This window comes from Toxorhynchites rutilus, chromosome 3 (genome assembly GCF_029784135.1).
Source record: "Toxorhynchites rutilus septentrionalis strain SRP chromosome 3, ASM2978413v1, whole genome shotgun sequence".
Taxonomy (NCBI): Eukaryota; Metazoa; Arthropoda; class Insecta; order Diptera; family Culicidae; genus Toxorhynchites; species Toxorhynchites rutilus.
In genome coordinates, this window is record NC_073746.1 from 93,244,056 (window position 1) to 93,265,262 (window position 21,207).

At 40.3% G+C, this 21,207-nt stretch overlaps 1 protein-coding gene across 1 annotated transcript in view; it reads left to right on the top strand.

The window, feature by feature from the left end:
• Positions 1 to 527: 527 nt before the first annotated feature.
• Positions 528 to 21,207, top strand: part of LOC129774872 (protein tiptop) — a 122,163-nt gene continuing 101,483 nt past the window's right edge. The window contains exon 1 of the mRNA XM_055778907.1: positions 528 to 905. The gene's annotated coding sequence lies outside the window, so the exon portion shown is untranslated. The remainder of the gene's footprint in view (positions 906 to 21,207) is intronic.

Sequence of the window (21,207 nt, forward strand, 5' to 3'; positions counted from 1 at the left end):
GCACTGAAATCTCCCAATACAGTACTAACTTTTCTGGAAAATCCGAAAAATATCGTATCGTATCACCTGGACAGCTTGGGGACCTCTGGGGCTCGAGCATCAGTCTTCTGGAGCACGGGCATCGTGAAGGAAGAGAACGAAGCTCTGTTGGGAGGCTAACGAACTGAACTTGCTGCTGTTGGTCATCACATTTTTCAGCTTCAAACTGCAAGTTGGAAAGGGAGAAATTTTATAATATTGATAAATTACAGCATATCCTTTCCGGTGGTGTGAAAATTGGCTCTCGTTTTTATTTGCACCTCTCACCTCTTCCCACCCCAATACCTACCATACACACGTAGTGCAGATATATGAAGATAAATTTTCCACAAAGTGTTATCTGCCCGAAAGAAGAAACAATTCGAGTGGTGTTGCGCTCCAATCTGGTCGAAAAGTATCACCCCCACACTGCCACATTCGATAACTTTGGCACTGTGTGTTGGAGAAAATTTTCATTTTCCTCTCGTTTTCTTTCTTCCAGACGAAGGCGAGGACGGTGTTGAGCATCCGGTAACGAAAGATGTATTATCGTCGGGGTCAGCTAGTCCATCATCAACCCATTCCCGGGAAGGCGCATCGCCGCTCCGGCTGGTGGCCAGCAAACGGGAATCAGCCCTGTTACGAAATCAAACACCACAATCATCAACGCCATCATCGTCCTGTTCAGTGGCGGTGGCCATTGCTCACCAGCAGGCAGCGCCTTCCCATCTTCCCGCAAATGCACAACCGGAAACGCCATCAGCAAGGGATCGATCCTCAAGGGTCGACCGTGGACAGGGCAACGTTTCGCCTGTCTTGATTGATCCACACGATGATGTGGAGCATCGCATTCCAGCCACACTAATCCAAGACTACAGCTTAGAGCGGTGAGTACAGACGAATTGTCTGAACTTTTTTTTTCGTTTTATCTCAACCGAGCGGTGCCAAAATGGGTTAACAAGGGAGCGATGCTTCCTCCAATCGGCGCATCCCTTGCCGCTTCGAATTCAAACAATCAACAGCTCGAGTGAAAGATCTCTCATCGGGGGCCAGAAGACGAATAAATTGCACTGGGAGTGAGAAATTGCATTCATTTCGCATCCTCGCCCGTAACTTTTGCCTTCCGGGTTTCTTCAACTCATCATCGCAACACACAGTTGGAAGATTGAAGACAGTGGCACCACCACACCCTCTGGCCTCTAGGTTCTTACCACACCCGCAACACGCGGGGGTTGTGGAGAAAGCAGCAAAACATATTAGATAATCTCGAAAAGATAAAACTTTTGATGTGTATATTTCGCTCTACCGCTTTCGTACGATGGCGATGGCGAAATGTTCTAGTGTACCATTTCACTTACCCCTTATTCCGATAGTGACCCAAGGATCGCATAGGTTGGCGTCATGAATTTTAGTTTCAATCAATCTATCACTTCGATCTTTTCAAATTCTGGATACAGCTAGCGAGTGATGGAAGGGATGATGAGACGAAAGCTGCATTTTTTCACCGCAATTTAAAGTTTCTGTGCTAATGTGGAAAAGAAGTGTTGGCAGTTCATAAGCTCTTTGGCTACCGAGAAAATAATGGTTAACGTTTTCCTAATATAATTCAGAGAAAAATATTGTTCGAACATTAAATTGAATTATACATTTTTTAACATAATTGTAAAGACACATTTTGTACCACCTCAAACGTTTGGAATAATCACCTGACATCCTTAGCTACGAAGTTCAATGTTTATATATGATTGTGTTTTATGCAAATGCCAATTTAATCGTCGCTTACCCATTTCTGTATTAGCATTGAAGGTTTTAGTTTGAAAAGTACATTCTGTCAATTATATACCAGGCATTTTTGTTTAAAAAATAATCGGTGTGTTATACTATGACAACTAAAAAGGTGGACTTCGTCCCGCCCAAAAAAGATTTTTTGATATGAATTCTTTCGAACATTCACGTTTTGACGTAGGACTACGTCTTTCATTTATGTACCGGGGTGTAAGTTCGAAGATTCCAAAACGAGAGAATAGAGCTGGGGTGCATGATTTTGAACGTTAATACCTCTTTGCCGGCTGAACGGACAGATAAGATTCATTCGAAAGACAAAATGTCCAAGAGTTATATGATCGTTAATTATTGATCAGGAAACCTGTTTCAATAGCTTAAAAGTTACTTTGAAAATAACCTGTTTTCACAAAAAACGTATATAAACGTATATAGCCTCGGAAATCAACTCAGTTATGAGCGGTTGATGTACGATCGCTGAAATCTGTGTGTTTCCCTAACACAGATTTCTAAATCAATGAGCCAAGGGAAATAGGCATATCAAAATAGATGCAATGTGCGGGTACTTTTGTACTCAGAACGAATTGTAAAATAGATTGATCGTTTAGTCATTCTTCCGTTCACATATTTTGGAAGTTCACCATAAATGAATGAAATGAACAAGGAATCATGACATACGTCAGATTTGTAACGAAGAACGTAATCTATCACAATGCATGATTTGACCTAAATTGGGATTTATTGGCAATTGAAATCGAACATTGTTTCATTCAATCACAGGTTTAATGAATAGTTTAATCAATACACTAACATGATTAATAAGCCAACGATAGTCCTACGTCAACCCTACGGTTATAGCTTAGGTATAAGCCACCCATAGATCTCTTACTAAACGAACGTTCGCAGAACTCTCCATTGATTGATGATCTGGTCGGCCCTTTTTATTTTCTTTTTACTATAAATTACCTATTAGAGGAGATGTGTCTAAAACGCGTCTGCCGGGCAATTTAACCCGCCTGGTTTACTCGTAAACCAGCAAGAATCGAATAGCAATGGATACAGGCAATCGTGCTAGTCAATGATAGAATTGTACCACGCAAGTTTTACATTTGTAACATGCTTTAAAAAAATAAGAAAAATAATTTTCTTTGGAAGCGATTTTCGATGTAATTTTCTACATCATTTCTATAAGGTTTTTGTTACTTGAAACAGATTCAGAGGCGATAACTGTGGGTCATATTTATTGAGTCGAGTTCCCAGTGAATATCACAGATGAAGAAAATGGCAAGAAAGGATTCTTTTCTTTCTCAATTTGATATTTTCCATATCAGCTCACCATCGGGCATTATGGTATACCCTCGATCGGGGCAATTTACTCGCTTTCGGCCGTAAACATTCTCACGAGAGAAATAGCTTGAATGTGAGGGATGCCAGATGATTTTTTCAAATATCTCTGCATGGCACGAATAAATGCCTTGAAATGTAATCATAATGAACAAAAATGAGCAAATCATCACGATATTTCTAAATCATGTTCGATAAATCACACAAACAATTATTTTCACATACTTTGAAATAACCTCAGTATGTTTTCACAAAATTAAATGAGTGGCTTAGAATGAAAGGGGTGTAAGTGATTTGATCGATTTCTCTACAACGACTCTCTCTTTTGGTCATAACTTAGCTGCAAACTCATTCCCACCTGTATTTGATAATGTGGAAGGTAAGTCAGAACCTTATCTATCGTATTCTATAGCAAACTAAAAATTGGAATGTTTTTGTAGTTGAGTTATTTATCAAAGAAAAAGTTGACGAAGAGAAGTCGATCAATTACACCCCTTGCATTCTAAGCCCCTCAAATGTCTTCAAAACGAAAACATGTTTTCACATCCGGAATCTATATTATGTGCTCAGAGAATGCAGAAAAACAAGAAAGCGGACTGGAGAACTAATACACGAATACTGAGAGAACACGCTCACCGGAGAAACGGTTTCTTCTCTTCGCTGGTGGGCATTAAGGGAATGGATTGATGGAATCTCTCATTCATACAAGCTGTTCCTTTGAGCTTTTCAGTCTTTGAGAGAAACAGCTTATGGGCATATTACACTTCTGCTGGGCCATTTAACACCGGAAATTTTGAATTTGGGCGCCTTACAAAATAATATTCGTAGCACTTTTGTTATTGAGTATCTAAAATACAGAATGATTACAGATGACTGAGAGTTAACTAACCTACGTACTGACGTAGTTATTACCTTAAATTTCAAGAACACGGTCAAGATAAATCCATTCTCGCTTAGGGGGTGCGTATTACACACTTCTCCTATACTTCTACCAAAACTCATGGCTGGGTAAGGAAGTTGAAAGTACCCCCAAACCAAATCACCCGCTCTATGAAAATATTGTATAGGATACCAAATAAGAAATTTTGACTATTTTTTGAACCCCTATGTGGTTCATCATAGGATTTAGAGTAGTGCGGGGCAAAGGTGCGCACCTTATTGTTGTCGTCCAATAACTTTTGAAATAAAAGCAAATAAAATTCAGTTTGCTTACCAAATTGTATATACATATATATATTAGAGTGCCAATGGATGTATGGGAAAACAGTGAGCCTCGAATTTTCAAAGAAAACATAATTAAAAATGTTGATTCCCACGACAAACTACCCATTTACTAGTGTCGCACAGCGGTCAAAGTTTGAGTTTTTTGGAAACCGAAAAATCACCCAAGGGGGGAGTAAAGGAAATCGGGGATTAAAAAAAATGTTTTGATGCCAAATGTCATAGAATTGCATGAAACGTCGGACATTTTTGATTCGAGCGAAAGTTTGTATTTCGTTTGGGTTGGAGGAAATATGAGTTTTCCACAGCATTTGGGAATTTTTTGACTCAAGTGTAACTTATGAAAAAGGCGCATCGATTTTAGTAAAAGAAATCTTTAATAATTTATATCTCAAAAACTATGAGTCCCACCGAAATAGTGTCTTCCTTCTAAATGCAGCCATTCTCGAGATATTTAAAAAAATCTAATTTATTGTCTTTTTTATAGTAATTTGGCTCTATTAATATGTTTGTCGTGCGCCATGTTCATGAAATTTTATGAATTTGCTTATAATTTTCAACAACTTTTTCAAATACATCATTGTGGTAAAAATAAAGGGTGTGTCACATCAAATTGCATCACGGAAAAAACGCTGTAGAAATTCGCCCAGTAGACCGATCCTTTTGAAAATTTTAGACAGTAAAATAAAAACTATTAAACAACTTTTGGCATTTTCTTTCTATTCATACTTCGAGCCCAAGCCCGTATGCTCGCACCTTCCTCTTTACCCCGTCCATAAGGTTCTGTACAACGTCAGGTTGTAGTTTTTTTTGAACAGAAATCCATTTTCTCTTGAAGTCCGCCTCCGATTTGACAACTTTTGGGTTCTTCCGGAGGACCTGCTTCATAATCGCCCAATATTTCTCTATTGGGCGAAGCTCCGGCGCGTTGGGCGGGTTCATTTCCTTTGGCACGAAGGTGACCCCGTTGGCTTCGTACCACTCCAACACGTCCTTTGAATAGTGGCACGAAGCGAGATCCGGCCAGAATACGGTCGGGCCCTCGTGCTGCTTCAATAGTGGTAGTACCGTGCCGGTCATCACGAAGGGGGCGCTCCGCTTTCCGCAAGAGCAGATCGCTTGCCACACCATGTACTTTTTGGCAAACTGGGATAGTTTCTGCTTGCGAATCTCCTCCGGAACGCTGAATTTGTCCTCTGCGGAGAAGAACAACAGGCCCGGCAGCTGACGAAAGTCCGCTTTGACGTAGGTTTCGTCGTCCATTACCAGGCAATGCGGCTTCGTCAGCATTTCGGTGTACAGCTTCCGGGCTCGCGTCTTCCCCACCATGTTTTGCCTTTTGTCGCGGTTAGGAGCCTTCTGAACCTTGTATGTACGCAGGCCCTTCCGCTGCTTGGTCCGCTGGACGAATGAACTTGACAAATTCAGCTTATTGGCGACATCCCGGACCGAACTTCTCGGATCACGTCTAAACTGCTTAACTACGCGCTTGTGATCTTTTTCACTGACGGAGCATCCATTTTTGCCGTTCTTCACCTTCCGGTCGATGGTTAGGTTGTCGAAGTATCGTTTTAGTACTCTGCTGACCGCGGATTGGACGATTCCCAGCATCTTACCGATGTCCCGATGTGACAACTCCGGATTCTCGAAATGAGTGCACAGGATTAATTCACGACGCTCTTTTTCGTTCGACGACATTTTTCCAAATTTTCGAAAAATTGACCAACGTGGTCTATACACTCTTATCTGATTATAAGCGAAAGCTGAAGATATAATTCCTAAAAATTAAATTTCTACAGCGTTTTTTCCGTGATGCAATTTGATGTGACACACCCTTTATATGTTTAGGAGTTACGTTGAAAAACATTTGAAGACATGTGGGTTAATACGAAACGTAGCGATATCGGTGGATATCTTCATACATAAACATTCCCATCGTTGTTAAATTATCTTGAAATTATCGATTCTAAACATAATTCTTGATGGAAAGTAATATGCACTACTTTGATCGCAGTTCAGTGAAAAATTATTATTACTCAACAATTCCCTGAACACTCATAAGAGAACAAATCTATGTAATCAGAATTGCGTTCTACTCTACTTTAGGATTCACAAAAATTACATTTTAACACGTTAGTCACCCAGCGCGAGAGTGTATCTGGATCTAGATCCTAACCGAAGACGTCCGCAAATACATACCAATACCAATTTCATATCATTAGGGAACTCGTCAATCATCCGAAATTTAAATGAATAGAAAATATAGTATAGAAATTATGTTCTTATGATTTTTTTTTTTTTTGTTATCCAAAATATATATTTTTATTAAGGCTCATATGGCGTCAACCTGACGGGGCCGGGAGTTCAATATTTCGACAATGTTTGCCTTATAACTATGTTAGTAATATGTAACCGATTACTCGCGGTTGGCTCGAGGTTAGTATTACAAGTGTTTTCGTAATTGTGATGTTACTGTCTTCAATGATCTGTACCTGTGCCCGACACGGGATACTTCCTATTGGGATGCAGCTGACCATTAATCAGCAACGCCCCCCTAGTCTGTACCCCATATCTAGCGTGGTGCGTCTTCTCGAGGAATCCAGGATAGAATGGTCACTAGCCGGCGCAATCATCAGCTCGTGTAGAGTTGTCATGAGCGGTACAACCTTTGGCTCTTGTTAAATCATCAGTGGACTGCACAACCTTTGGCCCGTGTATCTGTAAAGAGTGTGTGTATGTATTGCCGCGACTAAGTAAAAGTTTATAGATCGGATAGGAGGGATATGAAACAGGGACACAACGAAGGAAACATCATTAAACGTTGACATCGGCGTTTCTGAGGAACAGGTATAGATGAAGCAGAAGATCAGGATCACGGCTACCTAAGATATCCCGGACGGGGATATCCGATTGTCTGCCTTTTGCTCTCAGTGCTCTAGAGAGCTGAGAGCGTGCAGCATGGAACCGGATACACGACCAGACAATATGCTCGATGTCGTGGTAGCCATCGCCACAATCACAAAGATTGTTTGCTGCGAGCCCAATGCGATAGAGATGCGCGTTTAGGTTGTAGTGATTGGACATAAGCCGAGATATCACGCGAATGAAATCACGACCTACATTCAATCCCTTAAACCAAGCTTTCGTCGAAACCTTAGGGATAATCGTGTGTAACCAACGACCGAACTCATCTTCACTCCACATGCGCTGCCAACTAACGAGTGTGTCCTGACGAGGAATGTGAAAAAATTCGTTATAAGCAATTTGCCTTTCAAAAAGTGTGCCTTCTGAAGCGCCCACCTTAGCTAGCGAGTCCGCTTTCTCATTCCCCGGAATCGAGCAATGAGAGGGAACCCATGCTAAGGTAATCTTGAATAATTTTTCGACCAAAACACTCAATAGATGTCTTATTCTTGTTAGGAAATAAGATGAGCGTTTATCAACTTTCATTGAGCGGATTGTCTCTATTGAGCTGAGACTGTCTGAAAAAATAAAATAATGGTCGATGGGCAATGTTTCAATGATCCCTAAAGCGTAGTATATCGCACCCAGTTCAGCGACATACACGGAACAAGGATCTTTGAGTTTGAAAGAGGCACTGGAATTTTCATTGAAGATGCCGAAGCCAGTGGACCCGTTTATGCATGAACCGTCAGTAAAGAACATTTTATCAGATCTAACTTTCCCATATTCTGCCGAAAATATCTCCGGAATATAATCGGAGCATAGATGATCTGAGATTCCATGGATCTTTTGTCGCATGGACAGATCAAAATTGACAGAGGAATTGCAAAAATATAGGAAGCAAACTTGGTTGGAGATGCCCGGTGAAGGGTGCACTTCATGGGTAAGGTTATTGTTATGGTTCTTATGATTGTTATTTTATGATTATTCTATATACCCTATATTTATATTTAAATGTCTATTTCATGAAATTCCTATTCAACTTGAACGACAAAAATGTCACGCATTTATGGCTCGATTCGGCCCCCCAGAAAATACGCCCGTCACGATTCCCGTTCGTCAGCAGGACAATCGCTACCACGGAGAATGCCATTGTTATTCGCTCATCAGAGAGCGGGGTGTTAATGATTTTTGCTGAAGGATGCTCAGCGGCGTTCTGAGCGGTGAGTGACTTTTTCCGTCCCTGGTCCTGACCTTTCCAGAGCGGATTACGCTTTGAACTATATAAAGAGGAAAATTCTGGATTTTCTTGTCAACTGATTGTCAAAAAAATTGTCGAGATATTGAAACCGATGATTGGCAAAACATTCAACAAGATGGTGTACCTTCAAAATCTCCGCTTCATATTATGTTCAGTTAACTAACTATAACCAAAGCTAAAAAATCCTTCGGGGGTCTTCGTAATCTTGTTGGTTGCGTGTCCGCTACTAAGCGAACAATCATAAGCTTATAACTCAGGGCACTCAACTGACCATCATTGTGTATTATTCTAGCCTCTCACTCCACATACGATCGATCTGCTGCATCGGTAATTGGTGCTATTTATAAACACAACAATGGAAGCCTCATATCAACAGTCCCGCTGTGTCCAACTGTGAACATTCGAACTAGGATTGGGCGATCTTGGATCGATTTTCATAAGATCGATTTTTTCCATTTCGATTTTCGATTTTTTGGATCGATTCTTCGTACCCGAAAAAATCGGGAGATCGATCTTTTTCGTTAGATTTTTTCGATCGTGGACTTTTTTATTTTCAGTGTACATTGATTTTAATCTCACACGCTTTCGAAGATGTCAAATTAGTGATAGTGAATCTAGAAGAAGCTACTGTGTATGTTTAGTTTAGGATTGGGCGATTCTGAATTCATATTTCGATGATCGAATTTTTCGATTTGTTTTCGATCTGAGACAAACTTTTTGTAAATTTGTTTTTCAGTATACATCGATTTTAATCTCCACAAAGATCGCATAACAAATTTTATAAACATAAAACCGCTTTGAAGCACTCCATTTGGCTTGCTAAAAAAGTCAATTTGATCATTCTTCGATTTGATTCCGTACAGATTCAAACAGGACCAGAACTAGCGACAGCTACTAAGGGTTGTTGTTGATGCCTTTTCAATTAATTTATTTAATTGAATGATTCTATGATGGTACAAACTGAATGCTCAGGAAAACTTTTTTTTCGGAGATCTAATTTTTTGTGGTCTTTATGTTGAGAAGCAAAACAAATTGCTTTTGATTTTGAAATAGAATCATGTAATTTATTCCATGATTAAAGAAAAGATGGTACTCAGATAAAATGAGTAGTTAAATTGGAAAAAAATGCTTTCGATTTTTTAAAGATCGATTCGGCAAAGATCGATTCTTTTGTACCGATTTAATCAGTGAATCGATTCGTCAAGATCGATCTTTTTATAAAGAAATTAGCTGACCCAGCAAACTTCGTCCCGCCCAAAATGATTTTTTTGTTATCAATACTTTCAAAAATTCACGTATTCTTACTAAGCGAACGCTCCTGAATCCAACCGCAGAACTATTCATTGATTGATCTTCTAATTGACACTTCACAATTTCTTTTTACTATAAATTTCCAAGTACTTCAACCAAAACTCATTATAATATAACATTACTGTCAGACACAATTCTCGTTCAAGATTCTTCAATTACTTGCAAATAACATGTTTCTCCGATACATGGAATACATGATTGATACAGAAAAAATAATAAAATGCGTTTTCTAACACATTTGGCGATTCATTTTTCTTTATATAGTTAGAAGATAAAGGAGTGCGTTTTTTCACACGAAAATCCATTTCCATTCTCGAACAAAGAGCAATTTCGTTAGCGCAAACATCAAGTGGACTGAAAAAGGCTTTTCAAGATGTAATTGTAGAATTGGGAATTCAATTTTCCTAATTGTCCTATTTTCCTTCAGGGTTCTTGAGTAGCAAACACGAAAGCAATTTTAAATTGCTAAAATTTCAATGAATATCATTACTCGATGATGTTTAAATACATAGGATACAGGATACATAGGATACATTTCATTCGCGTGATATCTCGGCTTATGTCCAATCATTACAACCTAAACGCGCATCTCTGTCGCATTGGGCTCGCAGCAAACAATCTTTGTGATTGTGGCGATGGCTACCACGACATCGAGCATGTTGTCTGGTCGTGTATCCGGTTCCATGCTGCTCGCTCTCAGCTCTCTAGAGCACTGAGAGCACAAGGCAGACAATCGGATATCCCCGTCCGGGATATCTTAGGTAGCCGTGATCCTGATCTTCTGCTTGATCTATACCTGTTCCTCAGAAACGCCGATGTCAACGTTTAATGATGTTTCCTTCGTTGTGTCCCCGTTTCATATCCCTCCTATCCGATCGATAAACTTTTACTTAGTCGCGGCAATACATACACACACTCTTTACAGATGCACGGGCCGAAGGTTGTGCAGTCCACTGATCATTCAACAAGAGCCAAAGGTTGTACCGCTCATGACAACTCTACACGAGCTGATGGTTGCGCCGGCTAGTGACCATTCTATCCTGGATTCCTCGAGTCGAGAAAGACGCACCACGCTAGATATGGTACAGACTAGGGGGGCGTTGCTGATTAATGGTCAGCTGCATCCCAATAGGAAGTATCCCGTGTCGGGCACACGTACAGAGCATCGAAGACTGCAACATACCAATTATGAGAACACTTGTAATACTAACCTCGAGCCAACCGCGAGTAATCGGTTACATATTACTAACATAGTTGTAAGACAAAAATTGTCAAAATATTGGACTCCCGGCCCCGTCAGGCTAACGCCACATGTGCCTTAATAAAATATATATTTTGGAAAAAAAAAATAGGATACAGTCCTAACTTAACGTTTCTAATCTAAATCTCTTTGCATTTCCACCAAAAATTTATCCATAATATTTATTATCAGAAACATTATCGCTTCACAGAAATAGCGGATTTCAGAATACAGGAGAATAGTTGATCAGTTGATGGATCTGGAATTTCCTAGGAAATCTTTTTGCTCAAAGTGTATTTTGTCGACTAATCAAACTAAAAATGTGCGTATAAGGTAATCCTCGCTTTTGTTATTCAACCGAATACATTCAGCAACATGTTGGACAGAATACGCGTAATTTTGTAATGGATCTCAGTAAAGACTTCATTTCTTTTGTTTGAACATACGTGTTTTGGACATAGGCTGTGTCGGTGTTGTTCACGATAGCGTCTCGCAAGTGAATGTATTCTACTCAAACCGCTTCTGCTGATTGTGTCATAGGAATCGCAGTCATTCGCTCTCTACCTTTGCCTATATGTTGGCCATGAATTATTAGCACAGCTCAAGATGTTGTAGAACGACGTTGTCCTGAACGCATAAATTCATTAAACGACACACATAGGAATCCATCGAACGTACTCTCTTTTTTGTTTCGTCTCCTCCAATAACATGTTTAAAAATATTAATTCAAAATTACCAATGATATTTTTAATCATTGAAGTAACTGTGGCGCATTAGATCTACACACGTGCTCTTCAGTGGTTTTTTATCAGGATTGACGACAATAGTGTGATTGATATTTTGCATTCCGGGCATGTATGTGATTAGACTAATTTCAATGATGCATTGTGATCATTCAAAAAAGCTTCCAGCTCACCGACGATACGCCTAGCTTTAGTGGAATTAAGTTTACTTTCGTATGTGTGAGGTAAACGTTCGATGAAGAGGACGGAGTGCCATCTGGCATTTGACAATGTAAATAAATTCGTCCTGTTCGAAAAACGAAAGACGGATCAATCATTTGGCATTGTTTATAAAGGGTGTGTCACATCAAATTGCATCACGGAAAAAACGCTGTAGAAATTTAATTTTTAGGAATTATATCTTCAGCTTTCGCTTATAATCAGATAAAAGTGTATAGATCACGTTGGCCATGCTTCACTGTCAATTTATCGTAAATTTGGAAAAATGTCGTCGAACGAAAAGGAGCGTGGTGAATTAATCCTGTGCACTCATTTCGAGAATCCGGAGTTGTCACATCGGGACATCGGTAAGATGCTGGGAATCGTCCAATCCACGGTCAGCAGAGTACTAAAACGATACTTCGAGAACCTAACCATCGACCGGAAGGTGAAGAACGGCAAAAATGGATGCTCCGTCAGTGAAAAAGATCACAAGCGCGTAGTTAAGCAGTTTAGACGTGATCCGAGAAGTTCGGTCCGGGATGTCGCCAATAAGCTGAATTTGTCAAGTTCATTCGTCCAGCGGTCCAAGCAGCGGGAGGGCCTGCGTACATACAAGGTTCAAAAGGCTCCTAACCGCTACAATAGGCAAGACATGGTGGGGAAGACGCGAGCCCGGAAGCTGTACACCGAAATGCTGACGAAGCCGCATTGCCTGGTAATGGACGACGAAACCTACGTCAAAGCGGACTTTCGTCAGCTGCCGGGCCTGTTGTTCTTCTCCGCAGAGGACAAATTCAGCGTTCCGGTGGAGATTCGCAAGCAAAAACTCTCCAAGTTTGCCAAAAAGGACATGGTGTGGCAAGCGATCTGCTCTTGCGGAAAGCGGAGCGCCCCCTTCGTGATGACCGGCACGGTAAACGGGCAGGTTTACCTTAAGGAGTGCCTACAGAAGCGCTTACTACCACTATTGAAGCAGCACGAGGGCCCGACCATCTTCTGGCCGGATCTCGCTTCGTGCCACTATTCAAAGGACATGTTGGAGTGGTACGAAGCCAACGGGGTCACCTTCGTGCCAAAGGAAATGAACCCGCCCAACGCGCCGGAGCTTCGCCCAATAGAGAAATATTGGGCGATTATGAAGCAGGTCCTCCGGAAGAACCCAAAAGTTGTCAAATCGGAGGCGGACTTCAAGAGAAATTGGATTTCTGTTCAAAAAAACTACAACCTGACGTTGTACAGAACCTTATGGACGGGGTAAAGAGGAAGGTGCGAGCATACGGTCTTGGGCTCGAAGTATGAATAAAAAGAAAATGCCAAAAGTTGTTTAATAGTTTTTATTTTACTGTCTAAAATTTTCAAAAGGATCGGTCTACTGGGCGAATTTCTACAGCGTTTTTTCCGTGATGCAATTTGACGTGACACACCCTTTATAAAAATACAAATATTACGATTAAATATAGGAGATAGGGTTGAGAGGTGGTTATATATCGTTATATGTATATTTTCAAGCCAAATTTATGCAAAAAAATTCAAAAACAAAATTATTCAGAATAAAAAATTGCAGAGGACTTTCCAAATCAGTATTAAATATACAGTAATCGGTATCCTAGCGGTATCATATAGAGTTTACGACCTATTCTCATGCCCACAAGGTTTTTTGAGTATAATTTCATTAAAATTGGTCGAGCCGTTTCGGAGGAGTTCGACCACGAACGTCGTGACACGAGATTTATATATATAGATAGATAAAAATGTGTATCGATGAGATAGGAATACTTTTACGCCTATATGGCTACTGTGTAATATACAACATGAGAAAAAATACACACGATAAATTCGAAAAAAAAAGAAAATTGAAATTGTCTTATAGAGGCGAATGAACTGCAAAGTTTAAAGCCTCTTAAAAACAAAGAACAAACGATTGAAATGTGGTAGAAAGGAAAAAAATGTTTTCTCGTGATTTGAAATTCATTCTGCTTTGATAAACAAATGTTGCTCACGAGAAAGTTCTTACGCCCCATTGGAAACAAACCCTGCCATTATGTTCCCACCACATCATTTGAATTGCCGCGATAAATTCCGGAAATGTCCATCCCATTCACATCCAAATCGTTACTTTGCATAACCTAACAGAGTTTAATTATATGACACATGACAAATGCACGTAGGTTCTATCAATCACTGTCACCGGGCAGGTTTCGCAAAGTTTTTCGACCATCATCATCATCATCATCATCATCACCGTCATTGTTGCGTTACGAGCGAACGAGCGGAAACAGCAAGTCCGAACCGGAATTGAAAATAATTTACAACCGCATCATTTTCCGAAACCTACGGGGACCAGTTTAGAAGGGGTAGAGTATGGGTATGAAATGTAATTTTAGAAAATAATGCGCCTCTCCGTTAGAAATATTTGTCACACAATTGTATGTGCCCACATTAGATTTGCCGCTCCAATCCGCCATCAACGCACCCTTTCTCGGCTGTCACAGTATGCATCAAGTGGATTCTGGGTTGGTGTGGTGGGACCGGACTTTACCGGAGGAACGAGCGCCCCCGTGTGTGCAGCCGGCCGAAATATTTAATGACATGTATTGTGTGCACTCGCCATTAGTGGAAATGATTTTTGTCAACTTTTGTCGAACATTTCCCGAGTTGGGGCGCAAATTAAACGGAAAATGCCTTCCAATAATGGTAATGCTTCGTGTACGTGTATCCTCTGAATTGATTCCACTTACATCGCTCGAATAACACAGCTGATGGATCGATGTGTGTCCCTCGGTAGGAGCAGTGATGATTGTGCAGAATCTGTGATGCTTCAAAACAGCGACACTTGTGGCTTACAGATTACTCCTCAGTGGTGGGCTCTCTGTTCCATTGTGACTTCGAAAGGTTTCCTTCGTTCCCTGTACTGAGTGTTACAGTGCAGAGATTGGGAACGAAAGATGATCAATTATTGCCCTGATAAATACTTTTTTCCGGGGAAAGGCGAATCCTTTCAGCGATGCGATTTGCGACGAGGGGCGAAATTCGCCTGTCATCACTTTCGCTAGACAAATACTGAGAGCATATGCCTCTCAGGTAGGAGAATTTTCGGTAAATTGACATGAGTCGACATGAGTCGCAATGAAGCTCATATTGTAGCTTTAACTCAGGGATGACTATTTTCTCCGACAGTGCACAGAGGAGTATATGGGTTAAAAAAAAACTCAGAACGCGCCTTGGTTTCTAGATGTTATAAAGTGCATGAAGTAGCATTATAACTGTCGAAAGTTTTTGCCGACGTAATTGATCAGTATTGTGCGATCAACCGTGCTATGAAACTCCAGATCGTTGGAATATTGCAAAAACTACCTCATAACCATAAAACCTCCGTTTTGGGTATTCAAGACGGCATAGGAAGATATGTCTCCTAATGTTGTGTCATTGTCAAACGTAATGTCTCCATCAGCTGCTGAAACACGCTTGAGCGTTTGTAAGCGCACTTTGGCCCCTCACAATGACATTCCAGATGCTCAATCAAATTTCTTGGAGTTCTGAATGGATTCGGACGCTGTTATGGATCAATCGGAACACTGAGGGCACGTGCTCGTAGGTTAGCTAAGTTGAGCACAAAATTTAGAGGAAGTTCAAGAAGTAAAAATGGGTGGGTTATTTCTATGATATAACAGCAAGGTTGACGTGGGACTAACTTGGCTTAGCAATCATTTGTTTGTATTGATTAAATTTTTGACTGAATGAACAATTTCCGAATTCAATTGAATTCAATATATTTGCTTTGTGAGTAAAAAGATTATGTAATGCAATGTAAGGTCAATTCATGCATTGTGATAGATTATGTTCTTCGTTACAAGTAAATTTATTGACAGTCCTTTTACGTTTAGTATGATGCCCAGGACAAAATATGAGAACGGAAGAATTATCAAACGATTATTTTATTTTAGGTTTCCTTCTGAAGTTTGCATCTCTCAAGTGTAAGACTTCTCGAACCGCGAATTTGCTTGATTTGATGAACTTCAGGCACTCGGTCTCGATTTTGACATGCACGTCGAACGCATATTGTTTAATCAATAGGCGTTATCGCAGCAAATGGTTATCAGCATTTTGCCTAATCATCAAATGGTATGCGTAGAAATTCAGTGAGCAGAAGATATGAAGGCATATCCTTCAATGCAATCATGAATAACCGATCCAAAGCGTTGTGTTCGTACCCGCTTTTGTAATCCGTGTTACGAAAACACTTTTCGGAGTACAAAAAAAACATGCGGGTGCAGAAGTACCCCCAGCTTGCATGAACCAACAACTTCAACTTCTACTTTTTATACTATAGAGGATTTAAACCTGAAAATTCATTCGCCTCTAGTTTAGTCTGCACGATTTTCCCAGGGTCCTATGTTTAGGAGACCTTGTTAAGGAAAAATATTCTAGTTTGCACCAAGGCAAGCGAATACAAAGTACTCGCAGTTTGCATTTATTCGCAAAGCCGATTTCCCCAGACACTTTGGTTCTGAAGTCTGTGTTGGGGAAAGATACTTTAGTCGGAACAAAAATACCTCCGACCTGCATGTATTTGCAATGTCAATTTCCCTACGCTCCATGGATTTGAAATCTGTGTTAGGGAAACACATTTCAGTCGGAACAAAAATACCCCCTACTTTCATGTATTTGCAATGCCGATTTCCCCAAGGCTGCTTGGTTTTGATGGCTGTATTAGGGAAACCGTGAATCGGGCCAATCAAAACGAGGCAGTTAGAGCGTTTAGATAACGCTTAACATTTTACAGGTTTTTCATTGTTAATCTAATGAAAAATAACATTTTATTAATTGCGATAGAAGCGTAGAAATATTCCCTATCAATTGATGCGCACATCTTTCCGATAAATGTTCGAGTTATAAGCATTCGGAATCTTTCATTTTTTCCTGCATGTTCTGTATTGTAGCGCTGCACTGATTTTAGTATTGTTGAGCCCCTCGTTTCTATGAGTATGAACGTCAGTTTCAACACAACTCCCGTGTGTAGAATCTGAGTGTCTTTTCATATGTGTATGTTTCGGATGAACTGCAAAGCGAATGCTTTTCCCCTTTCCGATTTCACTGCTAGCTATAATTGAGTGCCAGATGTAACTCGACGGCTCAATTTAGCCAAGACACGTCTCAGAAAATGTCTTCGACACTCGTGTGAGTTTTTTCTAAGAAATTCACGTTTCCTTAACCGGGAGAGTTTTTGGCGGGTTTTCTTGGTATTTGAATTCGGAATCCGGCGAGCGACTCGATTTAAGCTGCGCTCGGGAGATTAAAGATAATCGCCCGAAAATGTTTGAAAAGTGGACAGATGTAGGCAAGGGGGTTGAGGGTAAGACTACGTATTATTAATATCGTTAATAATTGCGTAGTTCCGGTCCTTTTGATCATTGCGCTGATCTGAGGACTTCGAAGAAATATTCTTCCATTTCAACTTGGCCCGTGGAAGAGGCAGCAGTGTGTAGTTCCGTTTGTGAAATCGCGAGTAGTTCAAAGGTAGTTGGTACTTTTCACGCCATAGTTACTGTAGCTCATTTGTGTTTTTTTTTCTTTGTTTGTTCTTTTTCTTTTGTTTTTTAGTGAGCGCAGTTAGCTCAATTTTAAATTTAAAATTTACTCCTCCAGTGCGTAAAAGTTCAAATTCAATTGGAGGTAAGCATTGGCTTTTTTTTGCAAAATGTGGCTTTATGGTAAATGGCTTGTGTGTGCGCTTTTTTGTGTTGTTTCTAGGTGGCACCACTTCTGACCCCACGGCTACGTTGGAATTGGCCCTCTGCGTCAACACGAGGGCCCCAGCAAAATTCTCGCGCTCCCGGCGGCTCGTCATCAGCGGAAGTTCATCGCTCTTCGCCGCCGTACCACGTAAATCCATGGTAGTGAGTACCCATTTTTATTTTCCTTTTAACATGCGCATGTAGGGAAATAATACTCAACACGCTAATAATGAGAGGTGCGCTATAGAGCGCAAGAACAGAAGCAACACCACACAAAAGTACACACACAATAGCCATTGAATGTGAGTGAATGGAGAAGCCATAGCAGTATGACTAGAAAGTCAACCGCCATTACCAAATCTTTTTGAATGTGCCTTTAGTGTAGTGAGCTAATTGCTATGTCTGCAAATCCAATGATTTGATGTTCGAGTCTGGAGTAGATTAAATTTTTCTGTTATATTATAAATGAGTTGAATTAGTTTTTTTGTCGTCACGCTGTTTTCCTGTAATAAATGTTGAGTTGTTTTTTTATAGTCTGAGTTATTTACTGGCTAGCGGTGTGGCCTAAGTACCGGCAACTGATTTTTTGTTGTTGTAAAGGTTTTGAGTCTGCAAAGAGACTCCTTTTTGTTGCAGTTAGTTGAACATCCACTCCTACGCTCCGAAGCGAGCTTCGTTGTGGACAATATTTTCGCTAATTGGTCCAGTGAGGAAAATTTGCCGAAATTTGTGGTCTGGGGATCGGCCCACGCACTCTCGGGCTTTAATCTTGTCCTCTCTTGTCCTCGGGTTCACTTTACAGCGCAGCTCAAATTGAGAAACAAACCGGGTTTTGGGGGAAGAAAGAAAAACCCGCCCTGGGAGTTCGATTCTCATTGGCCGGGCAACCAAAAACACGGCGGTTGGCCTCCCTTACGGGAGTGGCGCTTAAGCCAACTGCTTGACTGCGCAGAGCCCCGGTTAGGAAGGACTCACACGCCTAGAAGGCGTGTCGGGTTACAGTATTTAGGTTTTCATTTTACCCCCCATATACTCCGGTTAGACGTAGTACCACGTCAATAATTCGGGTTTTCAACAGCATCGAAGTCGTAATGTTAGAGTTGTGCATAAATAATTTTGTTCATCGTTTAAATCGATTTATCGAAAACGAGGTCGTCGCATCGAAAACGTCGTAAAAAAGCTTTATTTTCGTTTTTTAAAATAAAAATCGGCTCACTTTTGTAGAAGTTATTAAAATTTCGTGCGTAAGCGTTCAATCTGAAAGACCCTGTAATTAGCCAAACACGTAATTAAGGAATTATGTTTGAAAATTACTTAATTTTTAGTCGTTTATTGCGATTTTCGTTGTTCGCAGTAACCTTGCCAGACTATTCCGCGGATAATCGGAGTTCTACTGTACTTCTTCGAAACAATACGTGGTTTGTGGAGTCACCCTTCTTTCGTTCCATTTTAATGTACATCCAGGAAGCTGCAATTTCGAGTCAAATCATCAAGATTTTGTCAAATTTAACAATCGAAGACACGTGAACTTTCTCGTCCGCTTTAGGATAGTTACTTCATCAAAGAACCGGAACACATTGAATCTAACTACCATGGGATGCGCTAAAACTATTTACTTACAAAAAACAGTTGAATTCAATTGAACACGAAAAGTGTTTCTTTCAATCACAAATTGCAATTCAATTGCCGTCACCTGTCAACGATCGCTGAGGTTCGATCAAGGAACAATTTCGAGAACCAGTGTGAATGCTCGAAGGCATTTGAATTAAAAAATCAATCTCGAGTGGACGAAGTTTGCCTGGACGTCTAGTTTCTTAGAAAGCTTACTCAAATCTCTACATTTTCGATAAATTCACATATACTCCATCCGTCCCTAGCATGAGTTATATTCCGATTCAACATAGCGGTTGGTTTGTGCCATCTATCACATCGAATACTGCGAACGCGGGAGGTTTGGGTTGGCTGATGAACAGTGGATGGAATATGAACAGTGAAGGACTACATCGCAATTGCAATCACCTACCGCAAGGAATTCCCAACAATAGCTCCGACATCCCAAATGCCGCATGTGGAAATAATCTAGGGCCGGAAGGACAATCAACAAGAAGCAATTTATTTCCGAAACCAATTTTTTCAGGCGTTCAAGATGACCTGCATCCCGTAGAATTGTGTCAAGACGGCATAGTTCAACGAGGAACAAGTTCTTATCAAATGCAAAATGGGATAATCTTTGTGCGAATGAGTGGGGATGGGGATTCCGCAGTCCATGGTTGCCAATACCCTAAGGTATTTCCACGATGGAAAGGGTCAATTCGGAGTCTTCAAGACACACCAAGCAACGAAGCCGTCGTCCTATTGGAAGGGAATGCGTAAGTACGTTAAAGCATTTGTGAAACAATGCTTCATTTGTCAACTGTCGAAGAATGCTAATTTCAAATTAGCCGGCACCTGTCGCAGTATACTACCACAAAGGAAAAACCAAATCATTTAATTGGATCTATACGGGCCTTTGCCCGCACGGACGTCGGGAGTCAAACACATTCTAGTAATTCTAGATGTTTTTTTTTATTAATCCGTTTATTTGTACAGGCTCTGTTACATAAGTTTAACCTTTTGCGGTCGTATTAAATTTGGGCATGGGTGTCGTACTGGTCGGAATTATTTTTCCTTGAAAAAGCAGTGAAACATGCAAGATTGTGGAAAAGAAACCTTTTTTTATTTTTTTAGCTCGTTAAGCCCCGATTTTTTCTTGCTGCGCTTTCCATCCAGCGCGCATCAAGAGCGTTTGTACAATATCAGCATCGGTTCCAATTCCCAAAGACATATATTTTATAAATAAAAAATAGTCAGCAATTCGACTAGAAAGTGGTCAAATTTTGTAAAATATCCGAAAACAAACCGCTACCATAGAAATGAAAAAGGAATTTCTTCATGACTCGGGAACAAATCAAGCAAATGGAACCAAATTAAGCATATGAAGCTTTTAGAGTACCATAAATGTAACGGAGAAACATGTTATTTGCAATTGGTTGAAAAATCTTGAACGAGAATTGTGCCTGAAAATAATCTGATATTATAATGATGAGTTTTGCTAGAAATACTAGGAAGTTTAGTGTAAAAGGTAAATTCAACGGGGTTGATAAGAAGATCAATCAATCAACAGTTCTGCGATTGGAGTCATGAACTTGCTCATAGTAAGAAAATGTGAATGTTTAAAGGTATTGATAACAAAAAAAAGTGTTGGGCGGGACGAAGTTTGCCGGGTCAACTAGTGGTTAATAAAATAGGAAACCGATTACTCGCGGTCGACTCGAGTTTAGAAGGGTGACACATTTTCATTAGGAAAAGGATGGGATATAAGGAAATGTGTCTTAGCACTCACACTCACACTCACATTCACATTCACATTCTCATTCACACTGACACTTCACACTCAAATCTTAAATC